The 20,128-nt window shown below is 43.3% G+C and overlaps 1 protein-coding gene across 4 annotated transcripts in view; it reads left to right on the plus strand.

Annotated features, from left to right (window-relative positions):
• ND-13B (NADH dehydrogenase (ubiquinone) subunit ND-13B) overlaps positions 1-20,128 on the plus strand; it is a 206,914-nt gene that overhangs the window by 176,407 nt on the left and 10,379 nt on the right. The gene's annotated exons all lie outside the window — the stretch shown is intronic.

Consider the following 20,128-nt stretch of genomic DNA (forward strand, 5'->3'; position numbering starts at 1 on the left):
ACATAAGTAAAACTCTTCTAGCTCTGACCTAAATCAGAAAATGTTTTCCATAGTTTTTAAGAGTTCATAAGCTAAACATCGGTTAATAATAAGTGTTATTGTATTATTAAGCGGGGAATGACTTTATTGCTTTTCAATGTATGAATCATTTTTTAGAGCATTTTTTTAATTTTAATTTATTTAATAGTTTGTGAAAAATTTAAACAACGTGAAATCAGGATGGACAAGGCAGCAGCTGTAAATACCATGCAAATCTCTTTAACGCGTTCTCTACCGGAAGTGGGAAACCGCACTCCTGTGAGGATTGAACGTTGACAAACGCATTCAGCAAAAAGCCATACGTTCGTTGTTGTGCATATTTTCGCAAATGACTTCTTTGCATCATGAACTGGTTTTGAAACACAAAGAATTACCCATTGAATGATATTTTGTATTATTACGCTTTTCAATGCATGTAAATAATTTTTAAAGCAATTTTTTAGACCCAGAAAGATATAACAAAAAAGCAACCGCTTCCCAAGGCAGCGGGTTCTATGTACCGGAGGGACTCTGGATTTTTCCCGACCAAGGGCGTGTCATTTCAGTGTAACACCATTTAATTTACTGCGTCCCTCCCACAAATTGTCATCCTCCCAGCAGATCCTTGCTGTGTGACTGCGCCATATTTCATCTCCGGGAAGTTATCGAACCCAATCCGGGACCTGTACCTGACCCCGGTGCTGAGAAATGGTTTCGCTGCGTTTGCCGGAAAAGAAACTTTATTACGGTCACACTCGCGTCAGTGTGTCACGTGCAAGGGATGGTTCCATCGGAAAGGTTGTTCTGGGCTTGATCCCAAAACCCGACGTCCACGTAACTTTTATAAATCTTTTGTGGCTCCTTGCTGTTCACGCCCAAGGGCATCCCGTAGTCTACGCCTTAGCGCCCCCCACTACCCTCCAGCAGCCCCGCTGCTCAGCAAGCCACAACAAGTACCCGCTGCTGCTCGCGCCCCACGGCGCCAACAACTCAAACAGCTGATACCACTCATAACCACTACCTTCGTAGTAGAGTTGGTAGCAATGCTGAGCATCAGCCCCTGCCCCCGTATTCTCCCCCCCTCTTTTCCGGCATCAATCGTGCAGGTCAGGGAAACAGACTCTTAGTCCCTACCTCCGTTTGCACCGTCTGCCAGCACAGAATATATAGGTTTGCGACATCCGCCCAATGCAGCTCCTGCCTTGGGTGGTGCCACTTTCCCAGATGTTCTGGTCTATGCGACGGCAACCCATCGCGCCATGTTGCCAGGTCGCAAACCCAAATCATCCGGGTACCCCAATGCTTGCCCAAGGACGCCCAGTCCCAGGGCCACAACAGCAATTGCGTCCTGGCCTTCCACAACCCAGGCGTAGTCACCCGTCACTTACCCCCAGAGTGGCGACGTCTCCCCTTATGCACTTCAGAATCCTGCAGTTAAACTGTAATGGACTAACTGGGAAGATTACGGAGATAGTCGATTTCATGAAGCGGCACAACATCCGCATTGCTGCGATTCAAGAGACTAAACTCACAGCAAGATCTGCATTGCAGACCTGCTCTGGGTATAACGTCCACAGGAAAGACCGCGAGAGCGGAAATGGAGGCGGTCTCGTGTTTATCATACACCACTCTGTGCAATATTATATATTTGATCCTGGCATCGACCGCAGGGACAATGTCTTAGAACGTCAAGGCCTATCTGTCCGGTCAGGCGATGCAAACCTAGAAATCATTAACATCTACATCCCTCCTGCCACCTGTTGCCCCAGTGGATACCGCCCTAATATCAGGCCCTTGCTCACTGGCAACAATCGCATTATCTTAGGTGATTTCAATGCCCATCATGATCTATGGCATTCAAACTTGCGGGCGGACAGTAGGGGTGAGATGTTGGCGGAATCAAACAGAAGAAACGACGTTCTGCACAATAAACGGAGACGCCCCCACACGTATGGTAGGAAGCTGCCACGGCTCGCCAGATATCTCAATCGTGATCGCAGAACTCGTAAACTGCGTCAACTGGCAGCCGATGGTGACATTGGTATCCGACCACCTGCCCATACTTATTTCGCTTAAGCGTACCGCCGACTTCATCGTCACTGAAAAACGCACTTTCATAAACTTCAAAAAAGGAAAGTGGGAAGAATATAAATCCTTTACAGACAGCCGCTTTGCTGCCCTCCCTATCCCGACTGATGCCCGCCAAGGAGAGCGTGCCTTCCGTAAGGTCATTAAATCCGCCTCGGCACATTTCATTCCCGCCGAGAGAATTCCCGAAATACGGCGCACTTCCCGGCGGAGGCCGCAAACTTAGCGAGAGAACGTGACCTTATAAGACAGCTTGATCCAGGCGACCCCCAAATAAGGGATATAAGCCAACGCATCAGATTGCTTGTGGATGAACACAAGCGGGCGAAATGGGAGGAGCACCTAAGAGGTTGTAACCTCTCTACCTGTGTGGGTAAACTTTGGTCCACCGTAAAGTCCCTATCGAATCCGACTAAGCACAAAGACAAAGTTTCCATCGCCTTTGGCGACAAAGTGCTGTCGGATGCGAAAAAATGCGCGAGCGCTTTCTGCCGACAATATATAATGCATCCTACGGTCGACAAAGACGTAGACGGAAAGCCAATAGACACGCACATAAACACAAATTCAGCGCGTCACCAATCACCATCACCGCTAAAGAGGTTGAGGACGCCATTGGTCGCGCTAAACCATCCAAAGCAGTGGGCCCAGACGGCATAGCCATGCCGATGCTTAAAAGCCTAGGGAAAGAGTGTTTCATATATTTGGCGCATGTCTTCAATCTGTCTCTTTCCACCTTTGTCATACCTGAGAAATGGAAAATGGCCAAGGTGGTCCCGCTACTAAAGCCTGGGAAACCAGCTAACATAGGTGAGTCGTATCGTCCGATATCTCTCCTATCGCCAGTGGCAAAGACGCTTGAAGCCATTTTGCTCCATTATTTCCAAGCAAATTTGCAGCTAGCCCCTCATCAGCATGGCTTCAGAAAACTCCATAGCACTACCACCGCGCTAAATGCCATTAGAACCCAGATAAATTGCGGTTTAAATCAATACCCCCACCATAGAACAGTACTCGTAGCGCTAGACCTATCAAAAGCTTTCGATACGGTCAACCATGGCTCGTTACTGCAGGACCTGGAAGGGTCTACCCTTCCCCCATGTCTTAAAAGGTGGACCGCAAATTATCTGGGTGGTCGGCAGGCATCGGTGCAATTTAGAAACGAAGCATCAAAACCAAGGAGAATTAAACAAGGGGTGCCACAGGGTGGTGTCCTATCCTCACTTTTGTTTAATTTCTACATATCTAAGCCACCACCGGAAGGAGTCACAATCGTTTCCTACGCCGTTGACTGCACAATAATGCCACAGGCCCAGGCCCAAAGATCGATGCGCTATGCAATAAAATAAACGGCTACCTCCCTGATCTCTCCAGTTTTTTCGCCTCGCGAAACCTGGCATTATCACCGACTAAATCTTCCGCGACCTTATTTACAACATGGACGCCCCAAATGTCGACCATTTTGAACATCCACGTCGATGGCACTACGCTACCGACTGTCCTACACCCCAAAATCTTGGGTGTGACGTTTGATCAGGGTCTAAATTTTGGTGAGTACGCAGCCGCAATTATTCCGAGAATTCAGAGCCGTAACAAAATGCTCAAATCCCTCGCTGGCAGTACTTGGGGAAAAGATAAAGAAACGCTCATGACTACATACAAAGCAATTAGCCAGCCGATTACGCGCTACGCGTCACCCATATGGTCGCCAAGCCTAAAAATCACCCACTGGAAGAAACTACAGGCCTGCCAAAATACTGCTCTCAGAATCGCCACGGGCTGTCTTCTTATGTCCCCAGAAAACCATCTGCATAATGAGGCGAGAATACTCCCCATCAGGGAGAGAAATGAGATGCTGACCAAACAGTTCCTGTTGAATACCCAGAAACCTGGGCATCCCAACAGACATCTGATTGATGAACCAGCACCGCCTAGGGGCTTAAGGAGTCATCTCCGTAAGCGTTTTGAGGAAATACGGCACCTGAGAACCCAGCCGTATGAAGTGAAAAAACACAAGCAGGTCCTTGGTGAACTCCATAAACAGGCGTCGGACCTTTATGCCGGGAATTGCCCGGTGAATCCAGTGCTTAACGAAAATTATCCAAAACTTGCGGAAGAGGAACGCATACTCCCCAGGGAAACGCGTGTCACTCTTGCTCAACTTCGTTCTGGATACTGTAACAGGTTAAACTCTTACCTATCCAGAATCAACCCCGACATACAAAATGTATGCCCCGCTTGCAACGTGTCCCCACATGACACCAACCATCTCTTCAATTGTAATGTGGAACCAACGCCTCTAACACCCCTTTCCTTATGGTCCACCCCTGTTGAAACGGCAAGTTTCCTAGGACTCCCGTTAGAGGATATTGATGACAATTTGTGATCGGTCGCGGCTATTAGGTGGGGCGATCATTGCTACAACAACAACAACAACCAAACTCACAATAAACGGAGACGCTCCCGTATCTCGTATGGTAGGAAGATGTTGTTGTTGTTGTAGCTATAAGGAAACTCTTCAAAGGTCTTAGGGAGTTTTATCAATGTCCATGGTCCTTTGCCGGATGCAGATCCGGTATGTTCCAGTACCAAGCCCGACCATATTGGGAACGATTTGTTATGACCACATGCGACTTTCTAGGCCATGCCGTTCTCCCACCTCCCAGATCCATGAGGAGTTCGGGGTCGCCAGAGCCTCGGCTGTTAATGAAACAGGATTCGCCACGGATAGGTGAGGTTGACAATTGGGTTTGGAGAAGCTATATATTGCGCTGGCAACCTGAAAGGGTTGCGCTATACATCCCCTTGAATCTGTTTGGTATTTTAGTCACCTCTTACGACAGGCATACTTACCGCGGGCATATTCTAACCCCCTAACGCGCTGGGGTATGGTAGAAAGCTGTCACAGTTCGCAGGAGTAGTAAACTGGCCTCTGACCACCTGCCCATACTCCTTTCGCTCGAACGATCTGCCGATTTTATCACCACTGAAAACCACAATCATCAATTTTAAGAAAGGAAGGTGGGATGATTACAAATCTTATACTGACAATTGCTTTACTGCCCGCCCTATCCCGACTGATGCCCACCAAGACAGCACCCCGTCGACCCCCAAATAAGGGATATAAACCAACGCATCAGATTGCTTGTGAATGAACACAAGCGGGCGAAATGGCAGGAGCACTTAAATAATTGTAACCTCTCTGCCGGTGTGGGTAAGCTTTGGGCCACCGTAAACCCCCTATAGAATCCGACGACAATGACAAAATCTCCATCGCCTTTGGCGATAAAGTGCTGCCGGATGCGAAAAAATGCGCGAGCGCTTTCTGCCGACAATATATAATGCATTCTACGGTCGACAAAGAGAGACGGAGGGCCAACAGACGCACACACAAGCATAAATACAGCGCGTCCCCTATTACCATCACCGCCAAAGAGGTTGAAAATGCCATAGTTCATGCTAAACCATCTGAAGCAGTAGGCCCATGCCGATGCATAAAAACCTAGACAAAGGGGGCTTTATTATCTACCGCATGTCTTCAACTTGTTCCTATCCCCGAAAAATGGAAAATGGCTAGGATGGTTCCGCAATTAAAGCCTGAGAAACCAGCTAACATAGGATATTCTTATCATCTCTCCTATAGTCAGTAGCCAAGACACTTGCAGCCATTCTGCTTCCCTATTTTAATGCAAATTTACATCTTGCCAATCCTCAACATGGCTTCCAAAAATTCCATAGCACTACCACTGCGCTAAATGCCATTAGCACACAGATGAATTGCGAATTAAATCAAAACCCCCACCAGGGTACAGTACTCGTTGCGTTATACCTGTCAAAAGCTTTTGATACGGTCAGCCACGTCACGTTACTGCAAGACCTGGAAGGGTCTTCCCTTCCTCCAAGTTTCAAAAGGTGGACCGCAAATTATTTGTCTGGTCGGCAAGCATCGGTGCAGTTCAGGAATGTAACATACAAACCAAGAAGAATTAACAGGGTGGTGTCCTATCCCCACTTCTGTTTAACTTCTACATATCAAAGTTTCCTTCACCACCAGAAGGAGTCACCGACCAAATCATCGGAGACGTTATTTACAACATGGACGCGCTATATGTCGACCATATTGAACATCCACGTCGATGGCACCACGCTACCGACTTTCTTACACTCTAAAATCTTGGGTGTGACGTTCGATCAGGATCTAAATTTTGGAGAACATGCAATTGCAATTGTACCGAAAATCCAGAACCGTAATAAAATCCTCAAATCTCTTGCCGGCAGCACTTTAAAAATAAATAAGCGCTCATTACCACTTACAAAGCAATTGGCCGGCCGATTGCATGCTACGCGTCCCCGATATGGCCGCCAAGCCTAAAGGTTACTCACTGGAAGGAAATACAGGCCTGCCAAAATTCTGCCCTCAGAACCGCTACGGGCTGTATTGTTATGTCACCAGAACACCACCTACACAATTAGGGAAAGAAATGAAATGCTAAACAAACAGTGTTTCTGTTAAATATCCAGAAACCTGGTTATCCTAACAGACATCTTATTGATGAGGCTACACCTCCCAAGGGCTTAAAGGGTAATCTCCGTAAGCATTATGAGGAAATACAGCCGTATGAAGCAAAAAACAAGCAGGTCCTCAGTGATATCCACAAACAGGCCTCGGACCTCTATGTCAGCAATTGCGCGGCGAATCCGGTACTTAAAACAAAATACCAAGAACTAGCAGAGGAGGTAAGCACTCCCTACTCTCTCTAAACTCTTACATATCCAGAATCAACAACAACAACATATCCAGCAAACATATATGTATGTAATACTCCTATATTGCTACTACAAGCTAGGCACACTCACAAACATCAGAATGCCGATATATTGCTGTTTAAATGTTTTTGTTTTTGTATTCAATAATCGGATGTACCTAAATTTGCATTTTTTCTTGTCACACTTATGCTGCTACAATCACAAAAGTTTTGTAGGCTTGTTTTTCGATGTCTTCGACAGATTTATTAATCGCCGTGGTATTTGCAGCGTCATGTATAGCGACAACGGCACGCAGTTTGTTGGTGCCGACCGTCTGATGAAGCACGATTTAGAGCAATGCAAACGACACATAGGCGTTGGGAATTTAATCCCCCATCAGCACCTCATCATGGTGGGCTGTGGGAAGCCGGCGTTCATTCACCGAAAAAACATCTCTATCGGGTTCTAGGTAAACAAACCTTACGATTCAACGAATTGAGCACGCTTTTGGTACGAATCGAGGCATGCCTAAACACCCGTCCGCTAGTTGCGCTGCATGACGACCCAGGAGGAGGGCTAGCGCTTACACCTGGTGATTTCCTGGTTGGCAGGCCCCTTATATCCGGACCAGAACCTAATCTACGTGACATAGCAGACAACCGTCTTCAGTATTGGGAGCGTATACAACGTATGTATGAGCATTTTTGGAAACGCTGGCAAAACGAGTATTTGATCTCGTTTCAGTCACGTAACAAATTCACACGCCTAGAACCTAATCTCCGGTGTGATGATGTTGTGCTCATCCTTAGTGAAAATTTGCCGCCTGCTCGTTGGCGCATTGGACGGATAGTTGCAGTTCACCCGGGCAGAGATGGCATTGTAAGAGTGGTTACTGTGGAATACAACAGCGGACAAAGGACTTCAGAAGGGCGTCTCATAAAAAATACTTGTCAAACACCAGTCCAGAAAATATGCCGCCTCACTGGGCCAGACCATGATTTACTGAACCGCGAAGGTTCAGCCGGGCAGGATGTATAAGATTCTATTAAGCTTCTTTGAACAACCCGCGGTGCTTTGCTCATTTCGAGACTCCCTTTCGCATAAGTATGTATGACCATATACTTAAATAAATGCATCCAACTCTCGCGTCAGATGTTGGTGACCGAAACCAAGCAATAAATAACTAAAGGTACATACATTTAGTACATACCTACAAACATACATATTTAAAGGCAGTTATTTGTACTTTGATACCAATCCATCGGATGATCTCTTTGTACCGCTATATCTTTATTATTTTTCAATAACAATGTACGTACGTACCTACTTATGTATATGCATCCAGACATACATTCTTTTACATTGTATTGATACCCATGTTAAATCTGAAACCTAAATAAAATTAGATATGAAATAGAATTCAACGCGGCCATACGGCTTTTGAGCTCACGCTTATTATTTACCAAAGACCATGTAATTTGGAACCCAAACGCTGTTCAGGAAGATATCATAGATGTCCGGCTTATGACTATAATGTGTTCGGATGAATGGGACATGGAAAAACTAAGGAAGCGTCAGCTAGAAGATACATATCTGTCACATGTTATGCAAGGGATCGAATGAAACGAAATACCAAAAAGAGAGGAGATTTCAGCAGAGAGTCCCATTGTGAAGTCATATTGGGCGCAGTGGAACAGTTTAGAATTGATATCCGTTTGCCTGCATCGAATACATTAGAGTGGGGATGGTCAATGCAAGAAGAAACTGATAGTTGTTCCCAGGAAAAGAATTCCTGACGTTCGCTGTGATCTTGGAATTACAAAGACGCTCGAGAAAATTAAGCAAAGATTCTATTGGATTGGTTGCCGACAGCCGGTGACCGAGTGGATTGCCAACTGCGAGGTTTGCAGCAGAGCGAAGGGTTCAAAACACGAAGTCATAGCCAGATGAAGCAGTATATTTCAGGTGCACCATTTGAAAGGATCACCATGGATGACGCAGGTCCATTTCCTACAAGCAACCGCGGAAACAAATACGTACTGGTGGTTATGGATTATTTCAGCGGATGGCCAGATGTATACCCAATCCCAAATCAAGAAGCGGAAATAGTAGCAGAAGTGTTTACAAACAATTGGATTGCAAGGTATGGTGTCCCAATCGAGTTACATTCTGACCAAGGGAGAAATTATTCTTGATAGCTTACCGATCGGCAGTGCATGAGACAACGGACCAAATCCCCGCAAAGGTCATTTTTGGCAATGACATTCGACTGCCACCGGATTTGAAGTTTGGGATAAATGCCGATGCGGAGAGAAATGCCAAGAAATCCACTGGTGTCTTGGAGGAAGAGATGAGGGAAATATACGATCTTGTAAGACAACGAACCAAGATTATGAGTGACAAGATGAAAGCCAGATACGATAAAGCAATTAATTCGGAAGGTTTTGGGGAAGGAGATTTGGTGCTGCTATACAACCCACAACGAAAAAAGGTTTGTCCCCGAAATTGCAGTGTAATTGGGAAGGCCCATACAAAGTTGTAAAACGGATCAACGATGTAGTTTACCGCATATAAACCATTGGCAAACCACGAAACCAAACGAAAGTGGTTCATTTGGAAAGGCTGGCAGCGTTTAGATCAGAAAATTTGTCTGATCGGGACGTTCCGACTTAGGTGGAGGGCAATGTGGGGAATTTTAGCATCACTAGGCTGGTAGTAAATAATCACTGTTACAATTTTTAAGCCGTGTAACAATTTATGTAACAATTTATTCACGTACAGTAATTTAAGTTTAATTTTAACTAATTACACGTCGCGCTTTGAAAAAATATTTGTGGACCTCTCGTCTCTTCGACTATTTCTGTACCAATTAAAAAGAATTTAGTAAGGACCGTTATGGTCTTATATACGGCAGAGCTAAAATTTACATAAGCCAACTGTAATAATATTACATACATGCAAATATGTATACAGGCTATATACAATATATGTGTGTATATCAATGTTAAAGATAAATTACAGCGAAGTACTAATGCGTACTAACTGAAAACATATTTGTATTTAGCGGCAACATTCTCCCCCTAGCAAACGAATTGACCTTGATGAGGCTTGCTCACAGTGTTGACGTCTAATATGACCACCTTAGTTATAGGCCGGTGTAGCGTAGTTTTTTGCGATTTAATAACCGCAAGGCGTGCTTTACCATCCTTCGCTTTTATGACTTCGGTGATTATACCTTTCGGCCAGGAGTTCCGTGGCAGGAGTTCCGCGGCAGGAGTTTCGCTTTTCGTCGTAAGATCGGAATATATTCCTTCATCCACCGCTGCCATAACTTATTAGCGAACTCTTGAGTTTTATGACCATCTTTTGATCAATAACAAGTGATTTGGGGTAAGTCCATCGTCATCCGCACTATGAAGTAACACGAACGTGAGTGGACGAGAGTTTATAATAAGCTCGACTTCACATAATGCGCTCCTAAGCGTTGCATCGTTGAATTTGAGAGACGGGCAGATGGCATTAAGTACTACTTTTACTGAGTGCACTAATCTCTCCTAAGCACCCCCATATGTGGCGCTGCAGGTTGGTGGAATCGCCACTTTATGTCGTCGTACTTCGCTTGCGTATTTTCAATTACTGTTGTCTCTAACCCTAAGGCTTTCTCTTCCGCCTTAAAATTAGTACCATTATCTGTATACATTTTGCGGGGGTTTCCTCGTCTGGCGATAAAATTTTTGAATAGACAATATGCATGAGGCTACATCCAAACTGTGTGCGACCTCTAAGTGGACAGCCCGGACCGTCAAACACGTAAATATGACACCCCATCTTTTTTCTCGATGCCTTCCAACTGATACGTACATTGGACCGAAAAGATCTATACCGACGAAGTTTGGCTTAGCACCATCGTTCTTACAGAGCTGACACGGTTGTCTTACTCTTCGGTAGAGTACGCTCAGCTGAGGAATGTAGTAGTTTTCTCGAATCGTGGTTTCGTGAAACAAGTGTTGGTTTTTCTGATGATAGTGATTAACTATTAAGACGGTGAATAGAATGACAACGTTACCCGACCCGACTTTCGGCTCTGCCTCGTGTTCTGAGTATGTTGTCCTTATCTATGTAAATATTTAAAGATATTAGTTTACTGTATTTTCCGATCATCTTACCGGACTTGATTGTTTGTATTTTAGGGAAGTATTCACTCAGTTGCGCTTCGCTCATAAGCATCCTTTTGGCGTTCTGAATTGTCTCATAGTAGGAGGGTACGACAACTTTATTTATAGTCACTTTCGGCTTCCTTACGAACGTGAGCACTGTCGCCATTACGCGATAAAAACGTCGGCAACTTGATATTTTTTCTACGTCTAGGACGGGACTAACTTGGTCGAGCATACTTGGTGGTATGTAAAACGCAATGACGCAGCTCGGTGCGTTCAGCCGTACCCAGAGGTCTTTACATACTGGCGACTATGATTGATCAAGGGCTAGAAACTTTGGTCCATATAGCCAAAACTCGGAGCTCTGCTGCACAGTGAACTTTGTAGCGAGATCAGTTGGGCTCAATTTTGTAGGAACCCAGCGTCATTCAGTGGCGTTCGTTGTTTCGAGAACTTCGCCATGCGATGCATGACGTATTGTTTGAAATTTCTAGGGTCCATGCGTAACCACTGTAGAACTGTTTTCGAATCTAACCACCAGAACCGAGCGTGTATTGCAACTCTCATCGCGTCAGTGGCATAAGTTGCCTACATCACGCCAATTACTGCCGCTTGCAATTCTAGCCTCGGTATCGACACTGCCCAACAAACATTTAGGTTAGAAAACGATTAGAAGACGAATCGAATTCTAATGTATTTCTCTAAGGTAGAAGGTTAGAGGACGATTTGCGAAACTGTCGCGAATTATAACATTCTCGACAAAAAGGGGACTTCGTTCTCGATATCGAAAAAAGGGTTAAAATTGTAATCGAATTCTAACGTCAAATTCTAATGAGTTTCTAATGAGAATTTTGGAGTGATGCGCAATTAAATTATTTAAAATCAGCGAAATTTTCATTGTTTCATTATATCAAATACGTTTATTTGGTTATAATCCTATGTATTAAGAATGACCATATTTCAAAGGCTTTTCCTATTATAATAAATTAAAAAAACACTTAAAGATTGAGCTCAGCGTTGGTTTGAGGTACGGATGAGGAAGCGTTTTCTTCATGCCATTCAAGTAGCCCTTCAATAATCTGCTCGCTTTCCTTTTTTAACCTTTTTTGATTAATTTTCACTTACTAGTATTTATTATTATAAATAAAAAAACTAATTTCGCAATTTTTAATATTTCCACTATTTTCATTTTGTTTGTATGACACTAAGAATGAGTGATCATGTCGTGCAAATAATCGATAACTGTGACAATAATCATAACATCGCATTTCTGGTGTTATTCGAATCGTTTCACAGTCGAATTCTAACCTAGTTCTCCAACCTAGTTTTTGATTCGAATTGCATTAGAGAACTACATTAGAATTCTAATGTAAAATTACAACATTTCTCTAACGTTAGAAACTGTGTTTGCTGGGTGGTTTCAATGGAGCCACCTTTGATTTGGCGGCAACGATAATGGTTTCGATTTTGTTATCGAGCTGAGTTCGTATATGACAGACGGCTGAGTACGCGTATTCGCCGGCGTCCACGAATTTATGTAGTTGATTAAACGTAGATTTCGTTAGTAGGGGTGAGTAGCATCGAGGAATCGTCGTGTTTTGTATTGCTGGCAACAACGTCTTTCAAAGACACCATTGGCTATTGATCTAAGGTGAAAGGAGATCATCCCAGCCAACGAAGGACCGCCATACTTCTTGCCGCAATATCTTTAGTCCAATTGTGAGTTCGCTAGGAAACCGAGGGGATCGAGAATTGACATCAAAGTTTGGAGCACTTCCCTCTTTGTCGGTACTATCTCGTTTTGCAAGATGTCGCGCGTTAGAGCGCGTTAGAAAATCTGCATATGAATTTGAAAACATCGTTGTTTGGATTCCAAAAAATCCCTAATACTTTTTCTGTGTGACCAGGGGATGGGTCTTGGATTCTGAGCGTCAGCAACTTCTTCCCGAGTTCTCTAAGCACAAGGGGTGCGTTCGACGTCCAATTAAGAATATGAAATCCGGCGTTAGTGTGAATACTTTTCACTTGTGTAGCGAGTTGCACAGCTTCTTCTTCCGTATCTACGCTGTCAATGAAATCATCCACATAGTGGTACTTCTGTATAGACTCGACCGCCAGTGGACCTATCTCCTCATGCGATGCATGGCGCGCAACTAATACCGAATGTTAACGCTTTCATTACGTATACGTCCGGATTCCTCAACTCCTCTGAATAGTCGCTCCATAGAAAGCGTTGGTGCATGTCGGCATCTCTGACTTTTATCTGATGGAACATTTCAGTTATGTCCCCGCAAATCGCCACTTCTCCGGTTCTAAATGCAATTAGAACATCAGTAAGGGAGTTCAACAGATCCGAACCACTGGCAATCAAATCATTGAGAGCGATTCCCTTGGACTTTGCAGGCTCGTCCAAACAAGGCGTACTTTTCCAGGCTTGTTTGGATTGAGAGCAATAAAAATAGACAAATACCACACACGATCCATTGGGCTGTGTATTATTTCTGGCGATAGCTTTTTTGCGTACCCCTTTGCCAGCAAATTGCTTATTATTTCTTGCATACTTTGTCGCAAGCTCGCATCTTTGGCGAATTTCCTTTGCATACATGAAAAACGTTTAAGTGCGTTGTCGTAGCTATCAGGTAGCTTTCCAACGTCTTGCTTCCATAATAAACGTACTTCATAATGCGCGCCATCTTGTCGACAGGTGGAATTCAATAATTGAAGCGCCCTCCGATCTTCGGGTGACATAAAGTTTTTTTTTTGTGAGTTTTCGAGGTTAAAATACTCTTTCACCTCTTCATGCAGGCTTTCATCATCTTTTTTACAATCGTACAGATATATATTTAAATGGAGCGTACCGGGAGGAAGCGTTGGTTCCTTGTATGGCCCACCCTAAGCGACACTTAGTGCCAATCGGTTCGAGCCAATTTCGTTGGCTCGGCCAGCTTCCAACAGTTAGTTCCAATTAGGATAGAATTAGAATAGTTGGTTTTACGTTTTTGTAGGATTTGATAGGAAGCCCGCGTAAATACGGGTACATTTGCACAATTTTTTCCATATTTAGTGACTGGCTAGGCAAACCAAGTTGTTGGACAGTATGCACTTCGTCTATACTGTATTTAGCCCCGTCATACGCATTCGATATTTCTATCGGCGTTCTCATCGAGTCGTTTTCGACCTGCGTATTTTCACCCGCCCTGCGAAGACATAGCTTTTCTGGTTCCCCGCACAGATTGAGCGAATCATAAATGTTTTGTTCCATTAAAGTAACGGAGGATCCTTCGTCTAAAAAGGCATAAGCTGTATGCATTAGAGTTGTGCTTTTTCGTTCATTTCAGAGATTCGGTTCTTTCGTTCTTTTTCTGATGAACGAACAACTTGTTCTTTTTGTTCATCTGTTCTTTTTTTTTTCAAGCAAATTTGTTCACTGCTGCTCGCACCCACGAAAAAAGCCAACAAGTATAGATGGGGGTGTGTATGCAGCAATGCTTTGTGTAGGTATATTTAAATGTGGTATGAATAAATAAGTCAATATATATATGTATAATTAACTTCAAAAAAGACGAACTAAAAGAAAAAATGAACTAAAAGAACAAATAGAACCGAAATCGAAGATCTAGTTCACTTGTTCAGTTGAGAGACCCGTTCAATTGAACAAGTTTAGAACGAAACGACCCAGCTCTAGTATGCATTTGTTTTTGGAATATACGCGCACAGGAATAATGCGGAAACAACATGAAACCTCTTCATCGATGTCTATATGTGTATTCACCAACTGCTTGTTTGTTGTTGGCGACGATGACGACGGAACGGCTGGTGAAACAATAGGTGCTGGAGGCATATTTTTATGTAGCAGCGCATGATGCTTTGATTTGCAATTGTCAATGCCACACTCTCTATCAAAGGTGCACTTGCGACGGTGCCCATTAGGACATTCACAGCATAATATTTTGCTTTACCACGTCCCACTTGCGTTCTATGGTCAACTTTTCAAAATTGTCGAAATTCTGAATTTTGTGGTTGTCACTCTTGCATGCGAAACATAATGTCTTGCCATGAACAGGCTTTTGCACTGATTGTGTATGCATATTAATCGAGGCACTTTTTTTTAAGTACATGGTGCAACTACTTTGCTTGCTGCTTCCGCGATTTTGAAAATCCAGTCATTGAACGCCTTTATTTCGGGCACCCGATCATCACGACACTGCATAGGCCAATTCAGTTTATGTTGGTTAGGGAGTTCATCCACAAGTTCTTGCACCAACATAGGATTATTCAGATGTGCTTGCATATAACAAGCTTCCATTGTAGAGCAAATGTTCCGTAAACACACGGCAAATTCTATAAGGCACTTTAGTTTTTCCCTTGGTGGTGGCATACGCCTGGCTTCTTCGATCAGTGATTGCAGTATATACTCTGGTCGACCGAAGCACATTCTTAGTGTTTGAATATTCTCCGGCAGCATTGACGGTAATAAAAATTTGCAGCGCACCATCTCTAATGCTTTGCCCTTGAGGCTCTTCTGCAAGCGCATTAGATTCTCTGCATTTGTATACCCGGCAACTTCGGTGCTATTCTCATAGTTGCTTATAAATAGCGGCCAGTCTTCTGGATTCCCATTAAAACTTGGCAAACCTTTCGGGATTACCTGCCTTGCCGCAAGTTGCGACGGGGTTGGAGCCGTTGTATTAAAAGAATTTCCGCCTAATGAAACACCGCTTTGACTTAAAAGCTCGTAATTTCTTTGCAAGAATGTTTGCTCAATTTTCTTTTCTTCCTCTAAAAGTTGGTTCCTTGTATGTCCCACCATAAGCGAGACTTGGTGGCAATCGGTTCGATCTAATTCCTTTCTCTGATTTTCGTTGGCACGGCCTGCTTCCAACAGTTAAGCTGCAGTTACTCACCGACATGTGTAACGTACGTGTACGTATGCCGTACGCACACACATTTGAGCGAAATTTATGCCCGTAATGGCAACGACAAAAATGTTGCCATCGACCTGTTTGAATGCATACATATTGAAACATCAACTTTTTCTATTTTAATTTCTGATGTTGTAAAAGGCTGGAATTAACATTAAATAAGTATAAATAGATTACATATTTATAATCTGCACTTTTGCATAATTATTTCGATTTATTTTCACAATATTTCAAACTGTAATTAGGTGTTTTTGCATAAAACTGCAAACGGTCAAAAATTAGCGCACAAAAGTTTACTATGCAACTCTGTCTAGTGAGAGAGCAATCCGCTGACACGTTTTTACGGAAAAAATCAAAATTGTTTTGATTTCTACGTTCCGGGCTATGTACGGCTATGTGCGTTGAACGTCGGTGAGTTTTCGTTTACATTGCACATTCATAAGATAGGTCGTGTCAGCTGACACGTTTTTTGTACGTCCGTTCGTGGGTAACTGCGGTTTAGTTCCAATAAGGATAGTTGGTTTTACGTTTTTGTAGAATTTGATTGGAAGCCCGCGTAAATACGGCTACTTTTGCACGATTTTTTCCATATTTAGTGAATGGCTTGTCAAACCAAGTTGTTGGACAGTATGCACTTCGTCTATACTGTATTTAGCACCGTCATACGCATTCGATATATCTATCGACGTTCTCATCGAGTCGTTTTCGACCCGCGTATTTTCACCCGTCCAGCGAAGACATAGCGTTTCTGGTTCCCCGTACATATTGAGCGAATCATAAATGTTTTCTTCCATTAAAGTAACGCAGGATCCTTCGTCTAAGAAGGCATAAGTCTGTGTGCATTTGTTTTTGGAATATACGAGCACAGGAATAATGCGGAAACAACATGAAACCTCTTCATCGATGTCTGTATGTGTATTTACCAACTGCTTGTTTGTTGTTGGCGACGATGATGACGGAACGGCTCGTGAAACAAAAGGTGCTGGAGGCGTATTTTTATGCAGCAGCGCATGATGCTTTGATTTGCAATTGTCAATGCCAGACTCTCGATAAAGGTGCACTTGCGGCGGTGGCCATTAAGACATTCACAGCATAATATTTTGCTTTACCACGTCCCACTTGCGTTCTATGGTCAACTTCTTAAAATTGTCGAAATTCTGAATTTTGTGGTTGTCACTCTTGCATGCGAAACATAATGTCTTGCCATGAACAGGCTTTTGCACTGATTGTGTATGCATATTAATCGAGGCACTTTTTTTAAGTACATGGTGCAACTACTTTGCTTGCTGCTTCCGCGATTTTGAAAATCCAGTCACTGAACGCCTTTATTTCGGGCACCCGATCATCGCGAGACTGCATAGCCCAATTCAGTTTGTGTTGGTTAGGGAGTTTATCCACAAGTTCTTGCACAAACATAGGATTATTCAGATGGGCTTGCATATAACAAGCTTCCATTGTAGAGAAAATGTTCCGAACAAGGCAAATTCTATAAGGCACTCTAGTTTTTCCCTTGGTGGTGGCATACGCCTAGCTTTTTCGATCAGTGATTGCAGTATATACTCTCGTCGACCGAAGCACATTCTTAGCGTTTGAATAATCTCCGGCACCATTGACGGTAATAAAAGTTTGCAGCGCACCATCTCTAATGCTTTGCCCTTGAGGCTCTCCTGCAAGCGCATTAGACTCCCTGCATTTGTATACCCGGAAACGTCGGTGCTATTCTCATATTTGCTTATAAATAGCGGCCAGTCTTCTGGATTCCCATTAAAAATTGGCAAATCTTTCGGGATTACCTGTCTTGTCGCAAGTTGCGACGGGGTTGGAGCCGTTGTATTAAAAGCATTTCCCCCTAATGAAACACCGCTTTGACTTAAAAGCTCGTATTTTCTTTGCAAGAATTTTAGCTCAATTTTCGTTTCTTCCTCTTAAAGTTGGTTCCTTGTATGATGCGCCCTAAGCTACACTTGGTGTAATCGGTTCGAGCCATTTACCTTCTCTGTATTTCGTTGGCACGGCCAGCTTCCAACAGTTAGTTCCAATAAGGATAGTTGGTTTTACGTTTTTGTAGGATTTGATTGGAAGCCCGCGTAAATACGGGTACATTTGCACGATTTTTTTCATATTTAGTGACTCGCTAGGCAAACCAAGTTGTTGGACAGTATGCACGTCATCTATACTGTATTTTGCACCGTCATACGCATTCGATATATCTGTCGACGTTCTCATCGAGTCCTTTTCAACCCGCGTATTTTCACCCGTCCAGCGAAGACATAGCGTTTCTGGTTCCCCGCGCAGATTGAGCGAATCATAAATGTTTTGTTCCATTAAAGTAACGGAGGCTCCTGCGTGTAAGAAGGCATAAGTCTGTATGTATTTGTTTTTGGAAAATACGCGCACAGGAATAATGCGGAAACAACATGAAATCTCTTCATCGATGTCTGTATGTGTATTCACCAACTGCTTGTTTGTTGTTGGCGACGTTGATGATGGAATGGCTCGTGAAACAATAGGTGCTGGAGGCGTATTTTTATGTAGCAGCGCATGATGCTTTGATTTGCAATTGTCAATGCTACACTCTCTATTAAAGGCACACTTGCGGCAGTGGCCATTAAGACTTTGACGACATAATTAATTTTGCTTTACCACGTCCCACTTGCGTTCTATGTTCAACTTTTTAAAATTGTCGCAATTCTGAATTTCGTGGTTGTCACCCTTGCATGCGAAACATAATGCCTTGCCATTAGTAGGCTTTTGCACTGATTGTGTATGCATATTAATTGAGGCACTTTTTTTGAAGTACATGGTGGAACTAATTTGCTTGCTGTTTTCGCAATTTTGAAAATCTACTCACTGAACGCCTTTATTTAGGGCACTCGATCATCGCGGTACTGCATAGCCCAATTCGGTTTGTGTTGGTTAGGGAGTTTATCCACAAGTTCTTGCACCAACATAGGATTATTCAGATGTGCTTACATATAACAAGATTCCATTGTAGAGCAAATGTTCCGTGCACACAAGGCAAATTCTATAAGGCACTCTAGTTTTTCCCTTGGTGGTGTCATACGCCTGGCTTTTTCAATCAGTGATTGCAGTATATACTCTGGTCGACCGAAGCACATTCTTAGCGTTTGAATAATCTCCGGCACCATTGACGGTAATAAAAGTTTGCAGCGCACCATCTCTAATGCTTTGCCCCTGAGGCTCTTCTGCAAGCGCATTAGATTCTCTGCATTTGTATACCCGGCAACTTCGGTGCTATTCTCATAGTTGCTTATAAATAGCGGCCAGTTTTCTGGATTCCCATTAAAACTTGGCAAACCTTTCGGGATTACCTGTCTTGCCGCAAGTTGCGACGGGGTTGGAGCCGTTGTATTAAAAGAATTTCCGCCTAATGAAACACCGCTTTGACTTAAAAGCTCGTAATTTCTTTGCAAGAATTTTTGCTCAATTTTCTTTTCTTCCTCTAAAAGTTGGTTCCTTGTATGTCCCACCATAAGCGACACTTGGTGGCAATCGGTTCGATCTAATTCCCTTCTCTGATTTTCGTTGGCACGGCCAGCTTCCAACAGTTAAGCTGCAGTTACTCACCGACATGTGTAACGTACGTATACGTATGCCGTACGCACACACATTTGAGCGAAATTTATGCCCGTAATGGCAACGACAAAATTTTTGCCATCGAGCTGTTTGAATGCATGCATATGGAACCACCAACTTTTTCTATTTTAATTTCTGATGTTGTAAAAGGCTGGAATTAACATTAAATAAGTATAAATAGATTACATATTTATAATCTGCACTTTTGCATAATTATTTCGAATTATTTTCACAATATTTCAAACTGTAATCAGGTGTTCTTGCATAAAACTGCAAACGGTCAAAAATTAGCGCACAAAAGTTTACTATGCAACTCTGTCTAGTGAGAGAGCAATCCGCTGACACGTTTTTACGGAAAAAATCAAAATTGTTTTGATTTCTACGTTCCGGGCTATGTACGGCTATGTGCGTTGAACGTCGGTGAGTTTTCGTTTACATTGCACATTCATAAGATAGGTCGTGTCAGCTGACACGTTTTTTGTACGTACGTTCGTGAGTAATTGCGGTTTAGTTCCAATAAGGATAGTTGGTTTTACGTTTTTGTAGGATTTGATTGGAAGCCCGCGTAAATACGGCTACTTTTGCACGATTTTTTCCATA

Source organism: Eurosta solidaginis, chromosome 4 (assembly GCF_040869045.1).
Source record: "Eurosta solidaginis isolate ZX-2024a chromosome 4, ASM4086904v1, whole genome shotgun sequence".
Taxonomy (NCBI): Eukaryota; Metazoa; Arthropoda; class Insecta; order Diptera; family Tephritidae; genus Eurosta; species Eurosta solidaginis.